Below are 21147 nucleotides of genomic sequence, written 5' to 3'. Positions count from 1 at the left end.
AATGTTTCCCGATCAACACCCTGCCCCCCCCCCCCCCCCCCCCCTCCTTCCTCACCCCCCTCCCTCCCCACTCCCAGGACGGAGAGCCCAACTGGGGACATTACCATTTCACCTTGCCAAGACTAGTTTTTTTTATTTCTGGGGTCTGGATGGCCCACAATTGGACCTCGCTTTATAAATTCAATTAGACTAGTTTGGTTGACAATCTCCAGGTCAGATTTTCAGAGGTGGGATAACCTCCCCCTATCCTTGGCGGGCAGGGTTCAGATTATTAAAATGAAAGTGCTCCCGAGATTTTTATTTCTTTTTCAATGTTTCCTCATTTTTTGACCCAAGTTCTTTTTTGTTAATGTCAACAAATTAGTATTCTTTTTTATTTGGTAAGGTAAAACTCCAAGTGTCCATGGTGCTTTGCACCAAAGGGACAGACACTCAGGGGGCTATAGTAATGAGGTTTTCTATTAAGTGGAGTGAGATAAATTTGATAGGGGGAACATTCCTGACATATACGGCCATATCCTCTCAGCGGAGTCAGGTCTGTTGAATGAGGTGAGGGTGAAATGGCTCCCATTCTGGATGATAAGATATTGAGTGTCAACTCCACTTCTTCAAGTGATCAGCTAAGTCTGATCCAATTCAAGGTGGTACACAAGGCGCATCTGACTAAGGCAAGGATGAGCGGATTCTTTTCTGGGGTGGAGGGTAAGTGTGAGCGCTGCTCTCAGAGGCCGGCTAACCATGCACACTGGTCTTGTCCCAAGTTGGTAAGGTACTTAACCTCTTTAACATCATGTCAGGATACTCAGTGTGCGTGGGTTTCCTCCGGGTGCTCCGGTTTCCTCCCACAGTCCAAAGATGTGCGGGTTAGGTGGATTGGCCACACTAAATTGCCCGTAGTGTCCTAAAAAGTAAGGTTAAGGGGGGGTTGTTGGCTTACGGGTATAGGGTAGATACGTGGGTTTGAGTAGGGTGATCATTGCTCAGCACAACATCGAGGGCCGAAGGGCCTGTTCTGTGCTGTACTGTTCTATCTTCTATCTATCTAATGTAGTTTTGGATCCATGTCCACTGGTGGCCATATATGGGATGTCAGACTCGCGTTTGCCTCGCGGATTTCCCGGACACATGTTCTGCTTGGGTGGAGGTCTCCTACTCCGCCTAGTGTCTCAGTTTGTTGATGGACCTCATGCCTTTTCTATATTTGGAGCAGGTCAAGTGTACCATTATAGGCTAAAGAGATAACAGCATCCGCAGTAATTTGCTTTTATCCGTTTTTTTTTTAGAGGTTTGGTGGAAGAGGTTTGAGTCACCATCAGCTGTTGGAGGCGTTTAGATATGTTTTCTTGAGGGTTAAAGTTAATACCAGTGTTTGTTTGTTTTGATCTTTCTTCTATTGTGTACTTTTGGCTAATTGTTTTGGATGGATTTGTTTAAAATTTTCAACAAACATGTTTTTAAAAACCCATCACCACTAATGACTGGAAACCCCTATTGTGCCTGTAATGAAGCAGGAAGCGGCTATACGCATTTGCAAAGATTTCAAAACGGCCATCAATCTGGTTTTATGTGAGGATCAATAGCTGCTATCATTGGTTGTAGATTTGGTCATTGGCATAGCAGAAGGTCAGAAGTTCAGCAAGATCGATCTCTCGCAAGCCTACCTGCAAATGTTGCTGCTAAATCTCAACACCTGTTAACCATTATAACACATAAAGGCCAATTTTCTATATCTTTTGGTCTAACATTGGCATTCGCTTTGTTTCAACAGTCCATGAACTAGATCTTAAGCGGTCAGAAGGATGTACAATGTTACCTTGACAATGTACTAATCACTGGTACCAACGTACAGGAACACCACGTAACCTGGAAGCCACATTGAAACACCTTCAGATGCATGGTCTTCGTATCTGGAAAGATAAGTGTGACTTCTTTTAAATGTCAATACAATATTTAGGCCATGTGATCGATAGTAAGTGTTTACACAAGGCACCTTATAAGATGAAGACTATCGTGCCGCTGAGGACCCGGGTTCGATCCTGGCCCCGGATCACTGTCCATGTGGAGTTCTCCCATTCTCCCTGTGTCTGCGTGGGTCTCACCCCCACAATCCAGAGATGTGCATAGTATGTTGATTGGCCATGTTAAATTGCCCCTTGGAAAAAAAAACGAAGATTGAGACCATCATGGAGGCCCCACGACCAACGAATATAACACATGAAAGATCATTCCTAGGGTTAATTAACTATTATGGAAACTTGTTTCCAATCTAATGACCCTACTTTAACGATTATATAATTTCTGTGCAGGAAACAAGCATGGCAATGGACACCAGAATGCGAAAAGGCATAGCAGTCATTTAAAGTGAAGAAATTTTGGTATATTTCAACCTGAAATTATCATTACAACCTGCCTGTGATGCCTCGCCATACGGAGTTGTGTCAGTGATGTCACACATACTACCTTCGGGGAAGAAAGGCCAGTGATTGTTGCACTACGTACCTTAATAAATGCAGTTGGAGAAGGAGGCAATGAGTATTATTTTTGGTGTGAGAAAATTTTACCAATATCTCTGTGGTTGTCACGGACCTCAGTCCCTTAACAACTATTTTTGGGCCACGTAAGGGTATTCCTTCATTGGCAGCAAGCAGACTTCAACAATGGCATTTAATACTATTACAAAATTCTGGGCTAGTGCATGGTCAATTACAGCCCCACTTGACCCGGAGTACCAAACACAAGTGAATTAACTAATAATTCTTAGAAAAATACCCAAAGTTGTTGGCCCTTGGCTGCCCAATGATTAGTCACCAGATTTGTAAATGTAAACAAAATTATTGTTTTTCAGTAACAAGGACTATGCAGCAAATATAACTATTATCTAATTCCTAATTCCCCACTTTAACTTGCCCTCACTCACCACACACACTGAAGACAGACAAAACACAGGGGAGGAAAATTATAAGTAAAAGGAAAAAAGATTCTTTCTTTCAGATGGTTGTTTCCAGCACCTTATTCCTCTTCAAATTTGCTTTATGTGTGAGGTTTCACTGTTGATTCCTTCAGTTCTTTGTAGTTTCAGGAATGAAGCACTCACAGCCTTCCTGGACAGAGCGCAGCATGTAATGGTTTTCCTGTAGATTCATTCATTTTTGTTCTCTGCAGCTTCAGAAATGCAGCACCCTCAGCCTTTCTGGAGAAAACACAGAGGAGAGAGAAGGTACTTGTTCGTATGCTTCTCGGAATAAAATTGAGCTCCTTGTTACTCTGAAATCATTCCACTGGGATAAGATCCAATCGCCACCTGTTACCGGGCAGAGTATGGCCTTTAGGCCAATTCATTGGCCACCAGACAATCAATAAAACCTAGTCCCATCCCATCTCGCTCTCTGGTGCCGAACAGTCTGAGGCCTCCTGTTCAAACTAGCAGAGACTAGCAGGGTGTTCTCTCCTGTAACTTCTGAATTCCTCCCTCATCTTTGCTGCTTGCCTTAAGATCTATGTCCATGAATCATTCATGGACAGAAAATGACTACAGCAAAATAAAAGAAAGGAGAAATAAGGAAATAATCAGGAAGGACCCTTACAATATTCTTATGAGATCAAATACCATTAGTCAGAGAGTCATAGGAATTCTGATGCATTGTCATGTTTACCTTTTGCCTGCTGGTCAGATACTACTCAGTTGTGAAAATGTCTTCTATTGTGTTTTCAGATAGAAAACATTTCAGTGACTGCAACTCGGGTGCAGCAACGTTGCAGACATGATTCAGTGATGGGGAAGGTACTGGAAATGGTGTTAAAGGGAAGGATAGTGGGAACGCATCCCAAATTAAAGCTATATGTTTCCAGAACATGTGAGTTAACAGTAGAGGGCAGGTGTATATTGTGGGAGATGAGGGTAATAATCACTCCAAACCTGCGACAAAGTTTATTGGAACAATTACATGAAGGACACCCAGATGTAGTACCTCACGAGGAGCTACTGCTGGTGACCAGGAATTGATGCTCAGATCGAGGAAAAGGCAGGACTGTGTCAGTCATGTGCACCTGTAAGGAACGCATTGCCATTTGTTATGGGCCAGGGTTTAAAGAACCCCAAAGTGTATCATGGAGTTCACCTGACCCACAACCTTTAATAGATTGTGGTTATGGGGAGCACACAGGCCTACTTTACAGGTGTGATGCAACAGAGAACTAAAGTACTTTCAAATTAAAACAATGTTTATTTATCAAACCAATTAACACTTTATAAACCCACAGTAAACATCTTAACAACTATCAACACCAATTATCCACACAGATACAATATTCTATAAGTAATCCTTCACCTTTCCTTGCAACACCCATAAGACACAGAGATCAGGTTTAAATTCTCTACTGAGAGCAGTTATCACTTTGAAGACACCCAAATGATCTGGAGACAGTCTTTAGATTGCAGAGAGATCTTTATACAGCTGCTTGCTTTTCCTGCAGCTATCCAGCTCTCAAAACGAAACTAAAAACATCCTGTAGCTGCCTGCTCAAAAACGAAAATGAAAGACAAACAGCCCAGCTCCACCCACACCCTGACATCACTGCAGCTATTCGATAAACACCCATTTCTTAAAGATACTCTCACATGACACATTGTCCCCATTGCTTCTATTGGAATGGCCTAAAATGCCTTAGCAATGCCTACACATTGATTTCGCTGGCCCATACGTGGGGCACGTGTTCATGGTTGCCATAAATACTCCAAATGACCTGAGGTGGTTCCAATGAAATCAACAACTGAATGATGAAACCATCAAAAAGCTTGGTGGGATTTTCTCCAGATTTGGGAAGCCAGAACAAATCATGAGTTATAAATGTCCACAGTTCACAGCTCAGGGGTTTGAGGACTGTCTAAAGGTGACTAGTATCAAACACATAAAATGAGCACCTTACCACCCATGCATGAATGGTTTAACTGAAAGGTTTGTCCAGTCCCTGAAGCATGCACTGAAAGCCTCCAAGGACCAAGGTTTATTAAATCGCCATCTAAACAGTTTCTTAGCAACGTATCGCTACAACACACGTGACTACTCAGAGTTCTTCAGATTTACTGGGGATGAAGCTGAGAACTATATTTGATGAATTTTTTACCACAGGAGACATCCAAGGTAGTAGAAAGCAATCAGCAGTCGCAAATCTTAAGAAGAGAAGGTAATTCCAAAAGACCCTGGTTTCGACAATGAGAGCAAATATTGATATGCAGCTATGCCACCAGTGAGAAGTGGTTCCTGCCACTGTACTGGCTCAAGCTGGCCCTGTCTCCCACACAGTACAAACTGAAGATGAGCCATTGTGGTGGTGACATGCAGATCAATTATTAGCTACAAGCATCAATGTGCCAGCAGCGCATATGCCAGAAATGCCTCAGGATGGACCGTAGGAATGTGGAATTTAAACTTCAATCAGATCAGTCATGATCTTATTGGATAGCGGAACAGGCTCGGAGGGTTGAGTGGCCTACTCATGCTCCTACTTCATATATCCTCCGTATGTTGCATTTATATAGCCCCTTTCATTGGCAACAATGTGCAGACATTTTTGCAATGTAGGAAACTTTGCAGCCTGTTTATACTATTAAGAGGATAAAATACAATTCTGAAGAAAAAAAAAGTACAATTTCTAATTCTTCCTTTCCTGGCTGGATTTAAAAAAACGATAAACTGTAATCCTATCAAATCAATAGAGGACAACGTGCATTCCACCCGTGAAACAAAATGGAATGAACACCCAAACCACCTGGGGAACATGGAAGACCCCATCTCCATTTATTTTAAAACTATCCTGAAACTCTTCAAACATTTCTGAGATGGGATATCAAAATGCAATGCCTGGTTTAAAGAAAGCAATGACCACAGCAGATACAAATTCATCAAATTCTTCAGGGATGTACAGCCAGCAGGATTGTTTACAAAGCCAGAGAGATAAGAGATCAGAATGCTGCACTGAAAGGCTCCAAGGAAACTGTCTTTCGCTTCCTCTTTCTCTTGAACATATTGCACCTGGATTTGTACCTGAAACATATTGCACCTGGGGTGGCACGGTAGCACAGTGGTTAGCACCGTTGCTTCACAGTGCCAAGGATCCAGGTTCAATTCCCGCTTGTGTCACTGTCTGTGTGGAGTCGCACATTCTCCCAGTTTCTGCGTGGGTTTCCTCCGGGTGCTCCGGTTTCCTCCCACGGTCCAAAGTTATGCAGATTACGTGGATTGGCCATGCTAAAGTTCACCGTAGTGTCCAAACGTTAGGTGGGTTGCTGGGTTGTGGTAATAAGGTGGACGTGTGGGCTTAGATAGGGTGATCTTTCAGGGGCCAGTGTGGACTCGATGGGCCAGATGGCCTCCTTCTACATTGTAAATTCTATGATTTGCAAACCGAGATATTTGGAGATCAAATCATCGAGGTTTGGTCCATAAAACTACTCTGAGGAAGACAATTGAACAAAACGGCCACAATGAGGAAGCACCACATAGAATGCAATCAAAGAACAGTTAGCCATATAATCATTTGTTTTATGTTCCTCATAAACTTTAAAAATCCCTCAAGCTATCCTACCAGCTGTACGAGTATGTGTGGGTCCAAGAAATATGTATGACATATGAATGCTGGTTGCAATTTACCAATTTTCTTTTTCATTTCAAAAGTAGTTTACACTCAGAAAACAGGCTAATTCTTCAAAAGTTGCAAGTGTACTAAGTGAGACCCCTGCAGCATTAGCAAAGCGCATCCTCTCTAAATTGAAAAAAAAAGAACTTGGGCGGGATTCTCCATTGCCTGACACCGTTATCGTAATCGGCGATCGGGCGGAGAATCGACTCTGACGGCCAAATCGGGGCCAGATCTGGTTTGACGCCGGTCAGCCATGCTCCGTCACCTCTGAACTGGCATCATCGTGTCACGCACTGGTCGCCATTGCAATGGCATTGGCACGTCATCGGCAGGCCCTCCCGCGATGCTCCATCCCGAAGGGCCGCCACACCCCGGCCGGGATCCGTACAACTAGCCAAGGGGGTTCCGCGAGGAGTTGAGAGACTGGTGGGGGATGGCCAGCGGTTGGCCTGTGGGGTCATGGATGGCGGGTCGGATCTGTGCACGGCCATGTTATACAGCGTGACCGCTGCAGGTCATCGCCGTGCTCATGTGCGGCCAAGGACCTGGCCATTCTCCGGCCGTTTTTGGTGAAAGAACCGGAGGTTTCACCCAATGCCAGTGCTACCCCCTCACCGGTCGTAGAATCGGTGAAGGATTGGCGACAATTATTAGGTAGTAAAACGCCCGCAAATTCTCGGTTTGAGCCGGCACTCAGCCACTGAAACAGAGAATCCAGCCCCCTGTTACATTCAGACCTGGAGTGGTAGGACAGGAGCGTCATTCTTTAGCCACTTCTCATATGGTTGTAACAGAAAATTTGGGGGCTAACATCTGGGGTAGAGTCCACAGAAAATGAAGGAATTAGAGTTGGGAAAGTAAGTTGTTCCCTCAAAGTCGTTCAATAAAAACTGCTGCTATTTTCTTGGTTTTACAATATTAAAGTGCAAAAAGTCCATTTTTGAAGCCAGTGCCTTTCAAGAACAGACTTCGATCTGTTTCTTGAGGAGTTAAAAACGTGTAGCTTTTGGAGGTGGAGTTCGAGTTTTGCCCAAAAGCTAGGAAAGCTGAACTTTTAAAACTTGTAGCCAGACATTTGGTTTGCAAACCTGAACTAAATACAAAATTACAGCTGGGACAAAAATGACTAGAGCTGGAATTTAACACAAGAGGAAACGAGGGAGTAAAAAGAGAGAGAGAAAAGAAAACGAGTAAAGGAAAAAGAGTGAGAGAGTGTGAGAGAGAGAGGGAGAAGAGAAAAAGGGTTGAAATTTTTATTGGGAGGTCGAGACAACTAAGACAGGCTAGAGTGTCATAGCATCAAAAAAGGTCTGTGACAGCTCAGAGGAGCTGATGAAGCTGTAAAACATCTGCAGGGATCTGCAGAGGTGCAGTGAATTGAAAGAGGTCCAGAAGCCCGACAAGGAGTGATAGAACCTGTGAGCAAGATTTACCAGCCAACCTGTCGCCTGTTGGGGTGCTCTTCTTTTCTGAGGCTTCTCATGCAGACATGCTCCATGTACATACCTATGGGCTGTTTCATTTAATTCTTGCCAATCGGGGCCGTTTTCCTGGTCTAATTGGGATCCGAATGTGCTTTGAAATCCGTTCTGAACTGAAAGCAGAGATTGCAACTCTGCAATCTGCACTTTGCATGGTCGACCGAGCTCTGTCTTTGTTCCGTTGTGGAAGCATGGAGTGCTCGTAGGGCTGCCTTTAAATCGCTGCACTGCTTCTGCAATGCCTCTACCTGCTGTTCTGTTTCTTGTCTTACCAGGACTGCACGTTGTGTGTCCTGGTAGGCCTTGTCGTATTGGGTCTGGAAGCTGCTTAAGTGCGCCAGACAAGACTGGTGTGCCCTCTTGGCATCATCCACCTCTCTGTCGTTTGCTGTCAACCTCCCTTTTAACTATGTTCTCCTTCTCTATTTCACTCACATCGACTTTACTCATCCTATTTCTCTCATCTATCTCTTTATGGAGTGTCCTAACGACCTCCTCTGTGCCTCGCAATTGTGCCAGACAGGACACGATTGCCATCGGCTTGCGAGTTTTTTCCCAAGCTCTTCCTGTGATTCTCTGTCAGGTTCTCCCACCAAGTATGTCCTATACTCCCGGGATCTGTTTCTTCATTTGCACAAAATTCACTCCAAAGGGGCCATCCCTTCCCTTTGAGGTACTTTCTAATCTCATCTTCCCAAACGGGACACTGTCCGACTCTGCTGGTCGCTGCAACCACGAATTCTTGTGGGTTCATAAGGCGTTCCATTGCCTTCATTGCCATTTCTCCTATCTGAGTTCTCTTTCAATTTGGAACAAGGGGTAATAAAGCGGCGCTGCAAACACGGGTACGGCTTTCGTTAATTTCCGGAATACAAACTCCCGATAGTTTTAGAATTTAGAATTTAGAATTGTACAGCACAGAACAGGCCCTTCGGCCCTCGATGTTGTGCCGAGCAATGATCACCCTACTCAAGCCCACGTAGCCACCCTATACCAGTAACCCAACAACCCTATTTTTTTTGGACACTAAGGGCAATTTAGCCTGGCCAATCCACCTAACCCGCACATCTTTGGACTGTGGGAGGAAACCGGAGCACCCGGAGGAAACCCACGCGCACACGGGGAGGACGTGCAGACTCCGCACAGACAGTGACCCAGCTGGGAATCGAACCTGGGACCCTGGAACTGTGAAGCATTTATGCTAACCACCATGCTACCGTGCTGCCCAACAAAATCTATCAGGTTTACCTTATGAAATGAAAAATGAAATGAAAATCGCTTATTGTCACGAGTTGGCTTCAATGAAGTTACTGTGAAAAGCCCCTAGTCGCCACATTCTGGCGCCTGTCCGGGGAGGCTGGTACAGGAATCGAACCGTGCTGCTGGCCTGCTTGGTCTACTTTAAAAGCCAGCAATTTAGTCCAGTGAGCTGAACCAGCCCCGTTAGTATCTTATATCCCTGTTAGTACACATGCATTAACACACTTCCGAATTCTGGAGGATTGATCAGAACTGCTTGAACACTTGTGGTTATTTCTGTTCCCAATTGGATGCTAATTCAAATTTTGGGTTCTCTCGGAGTGGGGGGGGCCACTTCTAAGTCGAGTCCCATCTGGGTCACCAATAAATGTTGCTCGTTATGCTTTTTCTTTAATTGCTTTGTTTTAATAACCTTTGCTCTAGAGTCGCCAGGTATCTTTCTGATACCACCACGAGGTTCAAAGCCAAGTGCTGATCAATAACTCAATACACCAGTTAGTAAGTTTCAAATCAATACACATTTATTATACACACAGTCAATCACTACTCATGCATAAACTCTACTTACTAAACTATCACTGCTACTAAAAGCCTATACTTAGCTTCAAATGGCTTGAAACTGGTACGGAATAGTAGCTAGGAGCATCTATCTCGTAGCGTGCGTTGACTTGAGACTTACTTGGTCGATGCAGCTGCTAGGCAGGTCTCTCCTCGCTGAGAGCCACGGTCAAGAGTTCTTTGAGAGCTGCCAAGAGAGCGAACTGAACTTGGGGACGCTATCTTATAGGTCCCAGGGGTTTCGCGCCCTTTTGGGCGGACCCTGGACTTGGTCCCAATTAATTGGACCATGTCCCAATCATTCTAATCGATTTCTCCAAAACCGGAGGTGTTCCTTGATCGTTGGGCGGGCCCTATGTGTCCGTTGGCCTGCCTTTGTCCTAGCTCCCGCTGGCGCCGGGGAGTCTGCTTTGGTCCCGATTGATTCAATGTTTCTGATTGTTTCTGGGGATCGCTCATTAGTATGTAGATGGCTATTGGTTTCAGTTCTGTCTGGGTTCTGCAAATCTTAATACACAGGAAACCTTGCACCTGCTTGTTTTCCTTGTAGCTGGCCAATTTTCCCTGTACTCTTTGCGGGCATCCATTTTGGAATCGGGACGTGGCCACCCCAGGTGGCTACAGTTAGAATTTCAAAGTTGACAAAACTACAAAGACTAAAAAACCCATAAAATGATAAAACAGGCGTTGGCCAATTCTTGGATTGATTAGATTATGCAAGCAGGTAGTTAAAAATGAATGTGGTCCGTGAATGTGGTCGTAAGGGAGATCATAACAGGCAAGACTAAACCAATGAGCAAGCAAACCCCAGTTTACTTGGAGAAGATGGTACAAATGTTGTGTTGTTGGAAATGTTAGGACATAGTTGCAAATTAGAATGCGATATGAACCGAATGCCTGAAGCAGTCGAGTCCAATGACATTTCATCAGTGATGACCCTTAGGATTCCGAGTTAATTAATTATTTACTGCTCAGGGATCAGTAGGCTTATTGCTGATGAGTTGATAGATTCTTAGCTGTTATAAGTAAACCATTCTGCTGATATTGTATCTTTTGGACTGAGTCACATGAAATGAAATTTGCCTGTCTCGAGATATTTGGTAAAATGTTTTCTTTTTTTTTAAATTTGGATACCCATTTCATTTTTTCCAATTAATGGGGCAATTTAGCGTGGCCAATCACCCAGCCTGCATATCTTTGAGCTGTGGGGGCGAAACCCACGCAGACACGGGGAGAATGTGCAAACTCCACATGGACAGTAACCAAGAGCCGGGATCGAACCTGGGACCTCGGCGCCGTGAGGCAGCAGGGCTAACCCACTGCGCCACCGTGCTGCCCTTGAAATTTTTAAAAACTAAAGTGAATTCTTTAAACAAATCTACTTATTGTTGTGATTAAATCTCTCCCCTCTCTCTCCCCTTAGCTGTGAATTGCAAGATTCTCTGATTCCAGCGCTATCTGTGATGACACCAATCTGGGTTTACAACCACAGCATAATCTGTGCATTTATTACCGTGAGCTTCATTATATGAGATTAGAGAACCTAAGACTGCAAACATTGGAATTAACAAAACGAACAACAAGGTAAATGGTACGTTGTAGTTAATTGTTGCCGGCAACGGTTTGGCGTTGAAGATTTAGGGAATAGGGAAATTTTGAATTTAGTGCATTTGCATCAAGTCAAGAGATTGGTGCTTCAAGATGCTGCAATCATCTTACATGTTATCAGAAGGCGAAGAGTCGAATCATATTGAAACATACAAGATACTGCGAGGCCTGGATAGAGTGGACGTGGAGAGGATGTTTCAACTTGCAGGAAAAACTGGAACCAGAGGACACCATCTCAGACTAAAGGGACGATCCTTTAAAACAGAGATGAGGAGGAATTTCTTCAGCCAGAGGGTGGAGAATCTCTTTGCCGCAGAAGGCTGTGAGGCCAATTCACTGAGTGTCATTAAGACAAAGATCGATAGGTTCTTGATTAATATGGGGCTCAGGGGTTATGGGGAGAAGGCAGGAGAATGGGGATGAGAAAATATCAGCCATGATTGAATGGCGGAACAGACTCGATGGGCCAAGTGGCCTAATTCTGCTCCTATGTCTTATGCTCTTATGAAGCAGAGATCAAATTAAATTGCAAGAACCATTGTTTCTTTACTCCAAGTTTGAATGTTAGCCGCAACTATGTTGATGAAAACAATGAACTCCAAACTGCACGAGCAGTTGGAATATTTAACCAAGAGGATGGTTTTGTAAAACAAAAAGTAAATGAAAATGAATTACCTTAACTTCTTGGCATCTCAAGTGTGACAGAAGAATGCTGCTACATATATTCAGAGAAACAATTTATGGAATAATTTCTTCCATTGCCTAAGCCTTTCCTTTCAATGTAACTCTGCATCTGGATTTTCATTGATCCTGTGAAATTAATTTTTAATTCTTTAAATATATTTTGTTTGTATACTTTGGTTAAAGAGGTTTCCTTATTGCATTTTATGACCTTCAGGCTGGAGATAGTGTCACGTTTTCCTTGATTTCAATTCATCTCCAACACAATTTGGTAAAAGATGAATTACGGCCATGGCCAGGTGAGAGGCGAGTGGTCACAGCACCTCTCCCAGAGAGTACTATCACTGTTTAACAAGTCATTGCCAACATCTTGGGAAGTTGAGGACTTGACTCCTGTTTGGTTGCATCTCTCTTCACTGCAGCTTGGTAGCAATGTATGCAGCACGATGTTGCACCACAGATCACCAGTGGCACTCGCAGCAGCAAAAACAACAAATTATATACGAATGGTGTTTAATTGTATGTAGGAGGTGGGCATTTACGGTGATTCACCTTGTGCCCCAATAACATTTATATCGACAAAGTCAAAGATGCAAGACAATACTTTGAATGCGGTTCACCTGAGGAAGGAGCAGTGCTCCGAAAGCTAGTGAACATAGACATAGAACATACAGTGCAGAAGGAGGCCATTCAGCCCATCGAGTCTGCACCGACCCACTTAAGCCCTCACTTTCACCCTATCCGCGTAATCCAATAACCCCGCCTAACCTTTTTGGACACTAAGGGCAATTTAGCATGGTCAATCCACTTAACCTACACGTATTTGTGGGAGGAAACCAGAGCACCTGGAGGAAACTCACGCAGACACGGGGGGAACGGCAGACTCCGCACAGACAGTGACCCAGCGGGGAATCGAACCTGGGACCCTCGTACTGTGAAGCCACAGTGCTATCCACGTGCTTCCGTGCTGCCCTGCCCTGCATAGTGTTTGAAACAAACCTATTGGACTTTAACCTGGTGTTGTAAGGCTTCATACTGTGTTCACCCCAGTCCATCGCCGGCATCTCCACATCATGGCTACCAGCGACGCCGCAAACTGCCGGCTCAAAGTGGCGAGGATTTCCAAGAAGATCGCGCACGTAGACACTGACATTAAGGCCGGATTCTTTGACCCTGCACCGGATCGGAGAACCCCCAGGCGGAGGCGCGAATCCTGTCCCGCCACCCCGACACCGGCTGCCCTATTCTCCGGCGCCGTTTTCCAGGGGCCAGCGGGATCCCACCACGCTGGTCAGGAGCTGTTGATAGCAGCTCCCCGGGCAATGCTCCAGGCCCCGATGGGCCGAGTGGCCGTAAAGTTTTGGCCAGTCCCGCCGGCGTGAATTACTCACCTCACGCATGGCGGGACCTGGCAGGTAAGTCTGGGGGGGGCCGTCCTGGGGTGGGGCGTGGGGGGGATCCAACCCCGGGGAGGGGGGGTCACACCACAATGTCCTGGCCCGCGATCAGGGCCTACCGATCTTCCGGTGGGCTGGTTCTGTGGGGGCCTACCGATCTTCCGATGGGCTGGTTCCGTGGGGGGCCTTCTTTCATCCGCCCCTGCAGAGCTCCGCCATATTGCCTGGGGGCCGGCGCGGAAATACGGCGACTGGTCTGCGCATGCACAGAAATACGCCGGCTGGTCTGCACTTGCGCAAAAATACGCCGGCCTTTCCGCACATGCGCAAACCCATACTGGCCCTTCGGCGCCGGCTGGAGCTGTGGGAACCACACCGGCATCAATCTAGCCCCCAAGAAATTGGAGAATTCCTCATTTTTGGGGGCTGTTGACGCCGGAGTGATTGGCGTCGGTTTTCCCTCCGGCGTGGGGACATAGGGTGGGATTCTCTGAAAATAGGGCTAAGTTTCTACAAAGATGCAAGAAAGCCAACAAGAACCCAAAAGGGCTACAGATCACAAACCCAATCACGTTGACCTGCAAAACAGACTACGCCGAGAGGCTCTGCCGTCGCACCTCTCTCATACTCCTCAACCACCTCGTACACCAGCTCTACAGCAGACGCCGCAACCTGCGAACCAAGATAGAGTCCGTATTCTCAACTTGCACTCAGGAACACCAAAAAAACAAATGAGACAACGATACTACACCACCTATATACACATCAAGAACAGGAAGCTTGAGAAACTTGGCATCAGCACCAGCAGCAACCAAGCCTCCCTGGTACCACAGTAGAAAACAATATGGAGAAATAGATTGTCAACTACACCCTTCAACCAGACAAAATCGAAGTCCTCAGCAGAGGGCTCAGTTTCTGCACCACCACCAAAATGGACCCCATCATTGTCGTGGCAGACATGGAGGAATTCATCAGGCGAATGAGGCTCCGGGGGTTCTTCCACAGAACCCAAGAGGCCGACAGCGAACCCAATGAGACAACCAATGAACTGGAACAGCAGACCGAGAGATGTGTGGTGAGGCAACCGAAGAGGAAAAAGTCGAATTGGACCCCTCCGGAAGGCCACTGCCCTAGACGCGACATGTATGCTCAAGCCGTCAGGAGTCGTGTCAATGCCGGATTCATCAGTCGCATTCACAAGACAGCCCCAAACGTCACCCAAGCACAACGCAACATCATCTGCGCTCTCAAGACCAACCGCAACATTGTCATCAGACCAGCAAAGGAGGGGCCACCGTCATACTGAACAGAGCGGACTACTGCAAAGAAGTGTACTGACAACTCAACAACCAGGTACACTATAGACAGTTACCCGCAGATCCTACTAAGGAATACACCCACCAACTCAACAGACTGATCAAGACCTTGGATCCAGATCTTCAGAGCACCCTACTAGCTCTCATCCCACGTACTCCCCGCGTTGGAAATTTCTACTGCCTCCCAAAAATACACGAGGCCAACACACCAGGCCGTCCTATCGTATCAGGCAATGGGTTACTGTGTGAGAACCTCTCTGGCTACATCGAGGGCATCTTGAAACCCATCGTACAAGGAACACCCAGCTTCTGTCGCGATACGACAGACTTTTTATAGAAACTCAGCACCCGTGGACCAGTTGAACAAGGAACATTCCTCGTCACAATGGACGTCTCGTCCTCTACACCAGCATCCCCCATGACGACGGTATTGCTGCAAGAGCATCAGTACTCAACACCGCAAACTGCCAATCTCCAGCCGCAATTCTAAAACTCATCCGCTTCATTCTGGATCACAACGGCTTCACCTTCGACAACAAGTTCTTCGTCCAGACACACGGAACAGCCATGGGGACCAAATATGCACTTCATTATGGCAACATCTTCATGCACCAGTTTGTACAAGACCTCCTCACCGCATAGGACCTTCAACCGACGTTATACATCAATTACATTTTTTTCCTTTGGACCCACGGCGAAGAATCACTGAAACGACTACACAATGACATCAATAAGTTCCATCCCACCATCAGGCTCACCGTGGACTACTCTCTAGAATCGGTTGCATTCTTGGACACACTCATCTCCATCAAGGTCAGTCACCTCAGGCTTTGCTTAACCACAAGCCCACAGATAATCTCACGATGCTCCACTTCTCCAGCTTCCACCCTAAACACATTAAAGAAGCCATCCCCTATGGACAAGCCCTACATGTACACAGGAACTGCTCAGACGAGGAGGAGCATAACAAACATCTACAGACGCTGAAAGATGCCCTCGTACGAATGGGATGTGGCGCTTGACTCATCAATAGACAGTTCCAACGCGCCACAGCAAAAATCCGCACCAACCTCCTCAGAAGACAAACATGGGACACAACCAACAGAGTACCCTTCGTCGTCCAGTACTTCCCCGGAGCAGAGAAACTACAACATCTTCTTCACAGCCTTCAACACGTCATCGATCAAGCCGAACATCTTGCCAAGGTCACCTCCACGACTTGCCTTCAAACAACCGTGCAACCTCAAACAAACAATTGTTTGCAGCAAACTACCCAGCCTTCAGAACAGCGAGCACGACACCACACAACTCTGCCATGGCAATCTCTGCAAGACGTGCCAGATCATCGACATGGGTACCATCATTACACGTGAGAACACCACCAACCTGGTACGTGGTACATACTCGTGCAACTCGGCCAATGTTGTCTACCTCATACACTGCAGGAAAGGATGTCCTGAAGCATGGCACATTGGCGAGGCCCATGCAGACAACGGATGAACGGACATGGTGTGACAATTGCCAGGTGGGAATGTCCCCTTCCAATCGAGGAACACTTCAGAAGTCAAGGGCATTCAGCCTCTGATCTTCGATAAGCGTTCTCCAAGGCGGCCTTCAGGACACGCGGCAACGCAGAATTGCCGAATAGAAACTTATAGCCAAGTTTTGCACATATTAATACGGCCTGAACTGGGACTTTGGATTCATGTTGCATTACAATCACTCCCTACCATCTGGCCTGGGTTTACGAAATCCGAGCAACTGTCCTGACTTAATTACCTGCAAAGACTCGCGTTTAAAGTATCGTCCAGCATCTTTGACTTTGTCTGTATAAATGTTTCTGGAACCTACCTCTTCATTCACCTGAGGAAGGGGCAGTGCTCCGAAAGCTAGTGATTTGAAACAAACCTGTTGGACTTTAACCTGGTGTTGTAAGGCTTCTTACTGTGCTCACCCTAGTCCAACGCCGGCATCTCCACATCATGGTTATTGGATTAGGAAGCGCATGCTCGTAATATATCACTCTGTAAATGAATGCTTATAAAAGGATGTGAAAGTGTACGGTAGCACAGTAGTTAGCATGTTGTCTCACAACGCCAGGGTCTCAAGTTTGATTCCCTGCTTGGGTCACTATTTGTGTGGAGTCTGCACATTCTCCCTGTGTGGGTTTCTTCCGGGTACTCCAGTTTCCTTCCACAAGTCCCGAAAGACGTGCAGTTAGGTTATTTGGACGTTCTGAATTCTCCCTCAGTGTACCCGAACAGGCACCGGAGTGTGGTGACTAGAGGATTTTCACAGTAACTTCATTGCAGTGTTAATGTAAGCCTAAAAGGATGTAAAGATTGGTTCTAGCACTATTGTTCATCAACTGGCTTTCTCAAGTAACAGGCTAGCAGAGGTGCCTAAAGGGTAATTTGGAAACTAAGGAAGCCATTTTTCAGACAGAAAATTTAAATCTTAGTGGGCATAATGGAAAATGGCAGGTAGCACGTGTAAACATTTGGGATACAATCACCCTCTAATTTTATTTAAACCATATGATCAAAGGATGTATAAAGTGGATTTGTGGACACAAGTTATACCCCTACAAAAGAATAAAACAAGGAATGGCCTTGGTTCCCTGCAAGATGTAAAATCAGAAGTAAAGTATTTTTACAGATGATGGATATCAGTTGAAAAGTGATGAAGGTATGGAGGTTTATTAGACTTCTTTAATTAAATCTACAGAAAAGTTATCTGCTAAATGCTTATAATTAATGTATGGCCAGACTTTAGATACGATTTCAAAAATTAAACGGAAATTCTGTGGAAGAATATATTATTAACTTATAGATTGTACAAAAGATGAAATTAAATTAAACTTAGAGATTGTATAAAAGATTAAATTAAATTTGGGAATCTTTGGATTAGTTTGAGTGTTGAAATTATTGGATTTTGCTGAAGCTTCTTATATGGACAAACTACTGGTTCTAATTGGGGAGTGGTTCTTGGAGAGGGCATTCTTATTAGATCAGATGTCTGCTGCCTTGAAAAAGGTTCCTGGGGAAACAGCCATTTCCTTCAGCTTTCATGGAACAAATGAAACATTCTGCGTGGACGCAAAGAATAGAGGACTCAATTATTCCCAGATTTGAAACTTTCAGGCACATACATTGTAAGGATTAAAGATAGGCAGAGTGAGGATGAAAGCATCTTCAGCCGAAGGCAAGATTGGAATAACAATAATAATTGAAAGAATCCCAGGAGTATGCAAGGAATTGTAGCACGCAAGGAATGGTTAATAAGTGCGCATCAGATGTGTAAATTGAAGTACCATTATATACAATGAACTGCCCAAAGTGGAAAGTGAGGGTGCTCGAAATGAAGCATGGTGAGGAATATTTGATGGAAGATGATGAAGCTAATGATGAATATGAACAAATTATACCGGTGCTAGCGTGTTTTGCTCATGTGATTAATGTTTTGCCATGGTCTACTTTAACTGTTGTCATGGGTCTGCCCAGCAACATGTAGAAATCTGCCCTAATGACAGCAGTAACTCGAATGTAACAAGGCATGATGAGATTCGACTTGCCCAACAACAGGTGGCATGGGTCTGCCCGGGAACAGGTAGAAATCTACCTAGAAACAGCATTAATCAGGATGTAACAAGGCAGGATGGGATGTGATATGCCCGGTAAACACGATCGCCAGCATTCAAAAGATATAATCAGTAATGAGATTCAAGTCTCTAGAGTCTAGTCAAATTGTATATAGTTGTCAGCATCCTGAGAAACAGAGGCAGTTTACACATAACAGCCAGAGAGGTGAGCTTGAAATCTACCAGTCAGGAGCCTAGGTTAGCATTTAAGTCTTAGAGCCAATGTCTTGCAGAGACCTTCATGAAGGCAATTTAAATATCTTTGGTGGATCAGTAAAAGTTGTTTCCCAGACTTGACTATCCACACTGTACTGTGTGGTAATCATAAGATGGATTTGAATTGTAGATTTACTTACATTTGAATGATGTTTGGGAAAGGGGAAGTCTTTTTTTCCAATTTGTTTTCAAATTTTTGCATTTAATACCAAAACTTTGCAGAACAATATGAAAATAACAATAATAACCAAAACCATAACAACACCACCTAAGTATTACAAGATGTCACCGCGTACTAGGATGTTGCCTGGTATGGAGGGCATTAGCTACAAGGAGAGGTTAGAAAAACTCGGTCTGTTCTCACTGGAATGACGGAGGTTGATAGAGGTCTACAAGATTATGAGTGGCAAGAACAGAATGGATAGTCAGATGCTCTTTCCTAGGGTAGGAGAGCCAAGTACGAGGGAATGTAGGTTTAAAGAGCTTGGGGATAAGTTTAGAACAGATGTGCGAGGTAATTGTTTTTGCATAGAGGGTGGTAAATATATGGAATGCACTGCCTGGGGAAATGGTGGGAGCAGGTACGATAGCAGCATTTATGGACATGTGGACAAATAAATGAATAGGGTGGAAATGGAAGGATACAGCCTCTGTAAGTGCAGGCGGTTTTAGTTTAGGCAGGTACCATGGTTGGCGCAAGTTTGGAGGGCCGAAAGGCCTGTCCCTGTGCTGCATTGTTTTTGAATCTTTGTCTGTGACAGTAGTCCCAGTACTATTATTTCCTACATCATTTACATTAGTGTATATCATACAGTTTTTTTTAAGCGTTCTTATTTGGAGTTTCAATGTTTAATAATAAGAATTATACATAACTTTGCAGACATATTTACAATTACTGCCAGAACTCTTTACGTTTTTATTGACTATTTTCATTTTGCTGTGGGGGGAGAGGGGGGGGGGGGGGGGGGGCGGGGGGGTGTATTATTCCCCCCAAGTTCTTGAGGGAGGTGAGGATGGTCCGCCTTCCCGGTTTGATATGTGTGGGAGGAATTCCGGTCTGCTCCTGAAAATGGTCTTCCTCCCGGTTTCCTCTCTGCTATACGCGAGTTCCCTTTCATCCAGGCAGCGCTCCCTGCCCCGCATTCCTACCCCCTCTTCCAATCCCTCCCATCCCCCGTGGAATCTCACCTCAGACCCCCTTATGGAGAATTTTATATTTCCAGTTTCAGGAACTCAGCCAGGTGTGAGGAACACTCCGAGGCCCTGGGTGATGCTTCTGACTTCCAGCCTAGCAGAAGTTGCAACCTGGCAAACAGTGAGGAGAAGGCCAGGAGTCCACCTCATTTCCTGTCCAGAAGACACCCCGAAGACTGCCACAGATGGGCATGGCTCTATCTTGACTCCCACAACCCTGGACATAGCCTCAAAAAAGGCCATCCAGAACCCAGAGGGCTGCCCTGGGCCTACCTGACACTGCTCACACATATCCTCCACCTCCGGAAAGAATCCGCTCATACATGACTTGGGGGCGGCGATGGCATTGTGGTATTGTCACTGGACTATAAAGCAGAGACTCAGGTTAATACTCAGAGTAATGGGGACCCATGTTCAAATCCCACCACTACAGGTGGTTAAATTTAAATTCAATAAAAATCTGGAATTAGAAGTCTAAAGATAAGCATGAAACCATTGTCGATTGTCAGAAAAACCCATCTGGGTCATTAATATACTTCAGGAAAGGAAATCTGTCATCCTTACCCGGTCTGGCCTACATGTGGCTCCAGAACCTTAAGGGCAATTAAGGATGGGCAATAAATGCTGGCCCAGCCTGCGACACCCATGTCCCATCAATGCATATTTAAATAAGGTGTACGCTTGTGCACCACCTCGAGCTGCATCAGGCTTAGCCTTGTGCAAGAGGAGGTGGAGTTGATCCCGTGCAATGCCTCGATCCTGAGTCCCCTCCCTATCTCGATGCCCAGCTCCTCCTCCCAATTCTGTCTGGTCTCATCCAGTGGGGTCATGACCTTTTCTATGAGTTGCCAGCAGATGTCTCCACATTTGTCGTCCCCAAACCAGTACACCCGACCATTGTGTCCAGAAATATATGTCCGGGTCTCTGGGAGAATGTTTTTGTCTCTTTGCAGAGGAAGTCGCGTAGCTGTAGGTACCTGAGCTCATTCCCTTTCGGGAGTTGGAGCCTCTGTGCCCCCAGGGTCACAACTCTATTGTCCACATACATGTCCTCTATTCTGGGTCCCTCTGTCCTCCTTCAATGTTTCAAATCTGGCATCTATCCTCACTGGTATGAACCTATGGTTGTTGCAGATGAGGGCCTCAATAGACTTCTC

General features: G+C 45.4%; 1 long non-coding RNA gene across 2 annotated transcripts in view; it reads right to left on the bottom strand.

Annotated features, from left to right (window-relative positions):
- Positions 1-1393: 1393 nt before the first annotated feature.
- Positions 1394-21147, bottom strand: part of LOC119955240 — a 43692-nt gene continuing 23938 nt past the window's right edge. Inside the window, exons 1-2 of one of the 2 annotated variants that reach the window (XR_005458416.1) lie at positions 1991-2417; positions 1394-1907 (exon numbers count right to left, since the gene is read on the bottom strand). This is a non-coding gene — a long non-coding RNA (uncharacterized LOC119955240). Of the gene's footprint in view, positions 1908-1990; positions 2418-21147 lie in introns of those variants that run through there. The other variant, XR_005458415.1, reaches the window with a different exon arrangement.

Source organism: Scyliorhinus canicula, chromosome 20, assembly GCF_902713615.1.
Source record: "Scyliorhinus canicula chromosome 20, sScyCan1.1, whole genome shotgun sequence".
NCBI classification, from domain to species: Eukaryota; Metazoa; Chordata; class Chondrichthyes; order Carcharhiniformes; family Scyliorhinidae; genus Scyliorhinus; species Scyliorhinus canicula.
The sequence above is the reverse complement of the archived record's forward strand: the minus strand, read 5'-3'. Positions and strand labels throughout refer to the sequence as shown.